At 40.9% G+C, this 6,438-nt stretch overlaps 1 long non-coding RNA gene across 6 annotated transcripts; it reads right to left on the bottom strand.

Annotated features, from left to right (window-relative positions):
* Positions 1 to 309: 309 nt before the first annotated feature.
* On the bottom strand, positions 310 to 5,662 carry LOC123117878 (uncharacterized). Of its 6 annotated transcripts, none has more exons than XR_006457549.1 (7): positions 5,288 to 5,662; positions 4,588 to 4,801; positions 3,917 to 4,429; positions 2,924 to 3,306; positions 1,662 to 2,412; positions 1,488 to 1,585; positions 310 to 498 (listed from the first exon to the last, which is right to left on the bottom strand). It is a non-coding gene; the product is annotated as an uncharacterized lncRNA (long non-coding RNA). The 6 variants fall into 6 exon arrangements; XR_006457550.1 differs by having other exon boundaries at positions 1,662 to 3,306; positions 3,917 to 4,009; positions 4,227 to 4,429; XR_006457545.1 differs by having other exon boundaries at positions 1,662 to 3,306.
* Between the last annotated feature and the right edge of the window lie 776 nt (positions 5,663 to 6,438).

Raw genomic sequence — 6,438 nt, 5'->3', positions numbered from 1 at the left:
ATTCAAGCAAAGATTGAGATATCGAACAGCTTAAATAATAAAGTGAGATGCTGACTTGTTTGCTTACTTGTCAAATCATCTGCATAGTAAATGTACTACTATTTATGGAAGAAGTCTTCCTTTATTAGTTCACCTGTTTGCTGATAAAAAACAGAGGTTATATATTTGATGTCTAAATCAACTAAGGAACAAGAAAAGCTTCAGTGTAACCCACAAATAACTTAGTACCACATGTGGACACAGCCTCCCTCCCATGCGCCGCCCCTCCCGGCAGCCAAACCCTCCCTCCCTCCTCACAACCATAGGAGATGTTGTCGCCGGGCAAGCCCGCGGTGCACCGGGGATTGTGGCTCTGAAGCTTGTGCTTTTCCTGTCGCCGGGCAAGCCCGCACACACTCTTGAAGGCGACCAGGGAGAGGTCCATATAGGTAATGCCGCCACCAGCGATGCCAGAAGCTCCAGCACGTGTCGCTAGTTGCCGCACCTGACCTCAAGGATCTGCAACACATCAACCCGCAACATATACTCAAATTAGTAAATGGCAGATCAAGAGTCCCACATGAGCCACCTCAAGAATCAGTGGTGATGGAGAGTATGCGTAGGGATCGACGCATTTCGAGACATAACTATCACAACCAAGGATTCCATGGATTTTTGTAATAATAGCCTCGGAGCTAAATTATACTCCTTAAAATATTTCTCAAGCATTTTGTTCAAGTACCTTGTAGGCAACTGTAATGAATCAAATTCTCTCGCAAACAACCTAGCTTGTATATACTGATTGTGCATTCTCTTGACTATACAAAAATCCCAACCAATCATTACATAGGTTATGCAAAGAATTGATAAACCAGAATCAGGACTTCAAGAGCAAAAGTGTTTTAACCTGAACTTCCAAGAAATCATCAAAGCATAAGTGGCTTCCTTCCCGTCAATAACCTTCCGGGTGAACAAGAGAAGCACGAAAATAGAGTCATACCCGAATAAAGTCATAAATGTCCTGGAAATTGCATCTCCCTCCCTCCCTCCCTCTCTCTCTCTCTAAATACAAAATTTAGAGAAGTCTAGTATATTTTTTTGCATAAAGAAAATAAAATTCAGGGTCTCTATAGTGGCCTTATAGTTTAATAAAAAACAGAGCTCAAATAGACGTGCACACTCTGATGATTTAGTATATGAAGGGCAAAATGATATATCATTTTTTAGTGTTGAACACAACTAAATGGAAAACCTTGTGTACCCCCAGGGCATCAAAACCAGAATACTGAAATGCAAACTAAAGGGAAGTTTATAGGTCACATCACTCAAATAAACAGTGCTATATTCTCTCATTACCAATAGGTAGGATGCGAAGAATAGTCAACATTTTCTCTGTGTTGTGTACATGGTTATCTTTTCTACAACCAAGAAAAATAGGATGTGAAAATTATGACATCAACCACTTTAATCAATTCATAAAGTTGCTTCGCCAATGAATCGCTCTTTACCATATTGCTTGTCTTCTCCTCATTGTCAACAAAGTACTTGCTTGTCACTCCCTTCACCTGATATGGTCAAGCCTGACATAACATGTAGTTGATGCTCCCTAGAAAACCAAAAAACATCTTCTTTTAGATAAAGTTAAATTCAGAAGATTTTATACAATGATAGATATTACTTACTTGAACACAAGATCATTAGAGTATGGAAGAATTTGGGGTACAGTCTACAGGTGAAAATAATAATTCATAATGTTGTGGAGAAATAAAGGCATGAAACTGTTGTATAGCTTAAACTTGACATTTACTCCCTCCGTCCGGAAAAGCTTATCCCTTAAATGGATGTATCTAGCACCAAGTTAGTGCTAGATACATCCATTTGAGGGACAAGCTTGTGACAAGTTTTTCTGGACGGAGGGAGTAACAAATATATTCAGAAGAAAGAATTAGCTCGAGAGCTTACTCATCAGAGCAAAGGAGAGCTCATCAAATTGGTCATGATTAGTCCAGGATGAACACAATCAAAGCACGATGGTAGCTCCTTCCTTTTTCAGTAAACTAACGATTTATGGAACATCAGAATAGCCGGTAAATTTTTAGACACTCCCAATTAATATGAGCCCTTAATTATGTGTCATCGTGATGCTACCTCCAGTGAATAATGTTGTACGAATTAATTCTTTCAACCCTTGACATGCACTTGATACAGGAAACATACCTCTAAATACAATCTTTCTAGGTGCAGTTGCTAGCAACCTCTGTCATTTAGTGAAGAGGTGGTAGTTGTGGTGTCACTAAAAAATTCAAAAGAATAGTGCATTGATGTATTGCAAGTTCTTGTGACCAATATGATAGCTTTCAAGATTTCCTACACCAATCGCGGTCTCATGGCAGTCCAGACATACTATTTAGATGAAGCAAGAGCAACCATATCCTACAAAAGAAAGATATATCAGATCCACAAAGGTACTCCTAAGAATATCACAATTAAACATACACATCTCTCTAGGGTACTACCTTCTACATATTACTTCTGTATTTCTGATTTTTTATACCAATTCTTAGCAAAAATGTAATATTTTTGGGATTACTTTTCAACACAATTTAACACATATAAGTTTCCAGTTTTCGACTTAAATATTTAAAAGAACATCAATACTAATTTGTTTTTAAGGCTGATTGTTTCGTACAAAGCATTACATTTCGTGGACAGGAAAGAATACATGTTTTAGAAGAACAATTCCTTGAATTAACTTGCGATGCTGCTCGGTGTGTCAAAAAATTCAAGAAAGATTGAGGTGGTCAAAAAAATAGATTTAAGCGGGTGGTGAGCAATCGAAGCTAAGTCTTTGGCATTGATAGCAGATTGATATGATTCAAGGTGAGAGGACCATTAAGTGGACATAGGTCAAGGATTACTAGTATTGTTCATAGAATTAACTCACATGGACAGTCAAAGGTTACAACTTTAATAGCATCTGGATCATCTTTCACGACATATCCTTCCAGCAAGAAGAATAAACTGTCAGTTTAATATAACCAGATAGATACCAGACATAGTAGATGTATATATGTTACTGTTCCCAACTCAATTAATTTTACCAAGTAGAGTTTAATCAAGCAAATGAGGGGCATTTTTACCAAATAGGATCAATCGACTTAAGTATATTGTGTAATATGTTTCTGGAGGAAGACGACCCAATCTACATTATTCCATCAGTACCAACATGTCCTCGCCTTTTCCCGGGTGCTCCTGGCACGGTCGTGGTCAATGATGGCTCCAGCCGCCGCCGGCTAACCAGCCGCCATGTGACATCAGGTCATCAATCTATCATGGTCCACGCCCCAAGGTTGAATCAAGTTTACAACATAATTAAATGTTAGCATTACCTCTTGTTTCTGAAACATGCAAAGTTATTTTTATTAAGCAAGATAGATCAATAGTAGACACAATTTTAACTAAAAAGAAGGTGTACATCATCGTCAGGCCCAGTGCATGCTAACTAAAAAGAAGAGTTAACTGATAGGCAACATTTTATGAGGAAACAAATAGGCTTTTCCTATCAGCATCACAGCAAATGCTAACCCAGTGCTCCAAAAAACTGTCAATGGCAGATCTATATTGCATTTTGGGGTAAACAAAAAATCCAAAATAGACTAAGCACATGCGTCTAGTACATATGCTTTATGTACAAGAGGTGTTATCTGAGTAATATCAATATATATGAGTTCTGTGGCCTATTCGTTCTAACAGAACATGCAAGAACAAAAATAATTCCGAAATAAGAGAAATTCTAGATCGTCTTCACTAGTGTTATTCGCCAAGGCAAAAAAAACTCTAAAAGTATCTTTGATCCATTTTTGTATTATTCATTGCGGTACTAAGTATTTACAGAAATAAATACAAAAGGAAGCAATGGATCTGCCCTAGTCTTTACCTTGATCGCCAAAGGTGGTTTTGCACGGCAGCCGGCAATTATAGTTCTAGCATGACGCGGCAAAGCACATCTGGTTGAGGTGGTTCTTCACATCTGCCATTGAGGTAGGCGGGGGAGTAAAGAGACAACACACAAAAAAATCAATTTCTGACAATCGTACACATGTGGCACAGGTACACCTAGACGGGCCTTCTCATCCATTTTAACTGGGCACAATCAAGTCAAGCGTCAAAGTTCAGGGATGAGACATATGCGGAAGTTCAGATTTTTCAGAAAAGAAACAACAATTCCAAGTTTCAGAGTTGACCACCTAAATCCCTTTGGTCCTTCAGAGCATGAGGAACATGAATTCGGACAACCTCCTGTATGCCCTCTTGTGCATGATGTCGTCGTCCCCGAGCTTCAGCCTCTCACACCTGGAGCCCTTGCCGCTTCTCCTCACTGGGCGCACGCACGGCTTCCCCTCAAGGGGCAGCATACAATTGAACAACATCAACAACTTCCACCCTGCAACTGCAAAAGAACACATCCATCAGCAATAATGAAATCTTCAAAATTCCTCAACTAAAGCATATGAGTTATTTTCAGATTGAGCAAAAAAAAAGGGGAAATAAGAGAACACTTTCTCACAAGATGCAATGTACACAACCAAAAGGAAACGAAGTACGTACTATTATGCATCTGAACCATATTGACTACTGATGTAACTTGTGTTGATAAATCTGAAAAGGCTGCGACTTGCCCAGAAATTCAAAGGGCGTCATGACAAGCTTAACGGTCGACCGCACACACTCTTAAAGGCGACCAGGGAGAGGTGGATACAGGTAATGCCGCCGCCAGAAGCTCCAGCATGTGTCGCTAGTTGCCGCACCTATCCTCAAGGATCTGCAACACATCAACCCGCAACATATACTCATATCAATAAATGGCAGATAAAGAGTCCCACACGAGCAACCTCAAGAATCTGTGGTGATGGAGAGTATGCATATCCAGTTCGGGTGGATGCAACTTCCAGAATGATAAAGATATGAAAGGTCACTAATATCAAGTTCATCAATCAAACATGTATAAGTGAGCGAGTTCCAAATCATCTAATCACTTACAAAGAGAACTCTGTCATGTGTAAGAATACCACGTCTCAAAGATGACCACGTGGGTAGAGGCACAAGCAAGGGTGAAGGCACCATTGTTGAGACCATGCTGTGACAAAGAGAGTGATGGGGAATTTGGGGCACAAGCAAAGGCGTTTGGCTAAATTCAAGATATCAATCCAAATCACAGAGTGGGGAAATTATCAAATCCTAGACTACTTCCATCAACCACATCAAGAACTATATGTTTGCATGAGCACACAGGAAGTGGATGTCGTACCTTATAAGGGAAGAACAACAAATCGACAAGTTGTCGGCCTGCCCTGGGGTTGAAAGTTGAAACCGCCCTATCCTAGGGTTTACCACAGGTGGCGGCAGCGTCTCCCCTCGGAGGTCGGCGGCGGCGACGTCTCGTCTGGAAGGTCGGCGATGGTGATCCCTTACGTCCGCGGCGTCGATCCCGGACTCCGTAGACAGTGTCTTCTCTGGTATGATGCGGGATCCCGTACCTCGGCGGTAGCGAGAGATGCCAATCCCGGAGGTTGGTGGTGGCGACAGACGCCGATCCTGGAGGTAGCGAGATCGCAAGAGATCGCGGCATCTTCTATATGAGGTTGTCAGCGGGGGCGATCTCGTGCGGCTTCGTACGTCACGAAGATGGAGTGGATCGAGAGGAGGGGAGTTGATCCGGTTTTCCTTCGTTTTCCTATGGGGCGGGTTTTTTTTGGTGTGTGTTGGTGGGCGCATGTGGGAGGAGGGGAGGGGACGAAAAAACCCGACGAAAGTGGTGGGACGAAAAAACCCAGCAAAAATAAACCGCGGAGACGATTCACCAACTCGTCCATTAGGAGTAGAGATTACCAAAACCACCTAGGGATAGTTTCACTTTCAATCTCCCCCTTTTTGGTAATTAATGACAACATGTAGATCAAAGTTTCGACAAATAATAATAAGATTGAAGAACATTGTCGCTTTAAGAAGTATGTGAAAAGTAAGAGCTCCCCCTAAATTTGTGCATAGTTTAAGATTTGCTTTGGACTGCAAATGCACAATGAGTTAGGATCATGGGTTACTCTTCCATGTCACACACATCTTGGTGGATCGCTCAAAATGATAATAATTAAATACATGCACTCATCACCAAGCAAAGTGAATGATCATATAGAGATAAAAGGATAATGTCATCCAACAAGCATTAAGGTAGCATCGTATATGATCAACCACACGATCAACCAAGTATTACACAAAAGCATAGAGTATCTCAAACAAGCAAATAACAAAGTTCAACCACCAAAACAAGAGAGAGAAAAAAGCAACACTCTCTCTCGAAGCCTATGATCTATACATTTTCTCCCCCTTTGGCAACAAGTTACCAAAAAGTTCATAAAAAATGCATAGTGCTAGATCGACTCTTAGTCTTGGTCTACAGGT

The sequence above is a fragment of the Triticum aestivum genome, chromosome 5B (assembly GCF_018294505.1).
Source record: "Triticum aestivum cultivar Chinese Spring chromosome 5B, IWGSC CS RefSeq v2.1, whole genome shotgun sequence".
Taxonomy (NCBI): domain Eukaryota; kingdom Viridiplantae; phylum Streptophyta; class Magnoliopsida; order Poales; family Poaceae; genus Triticum; species Triticum aestivum.
Note: the sequence above shows the minus strand (reverse complement) of the source record. Positions and strands in the feature narration are given on the sequence as shown.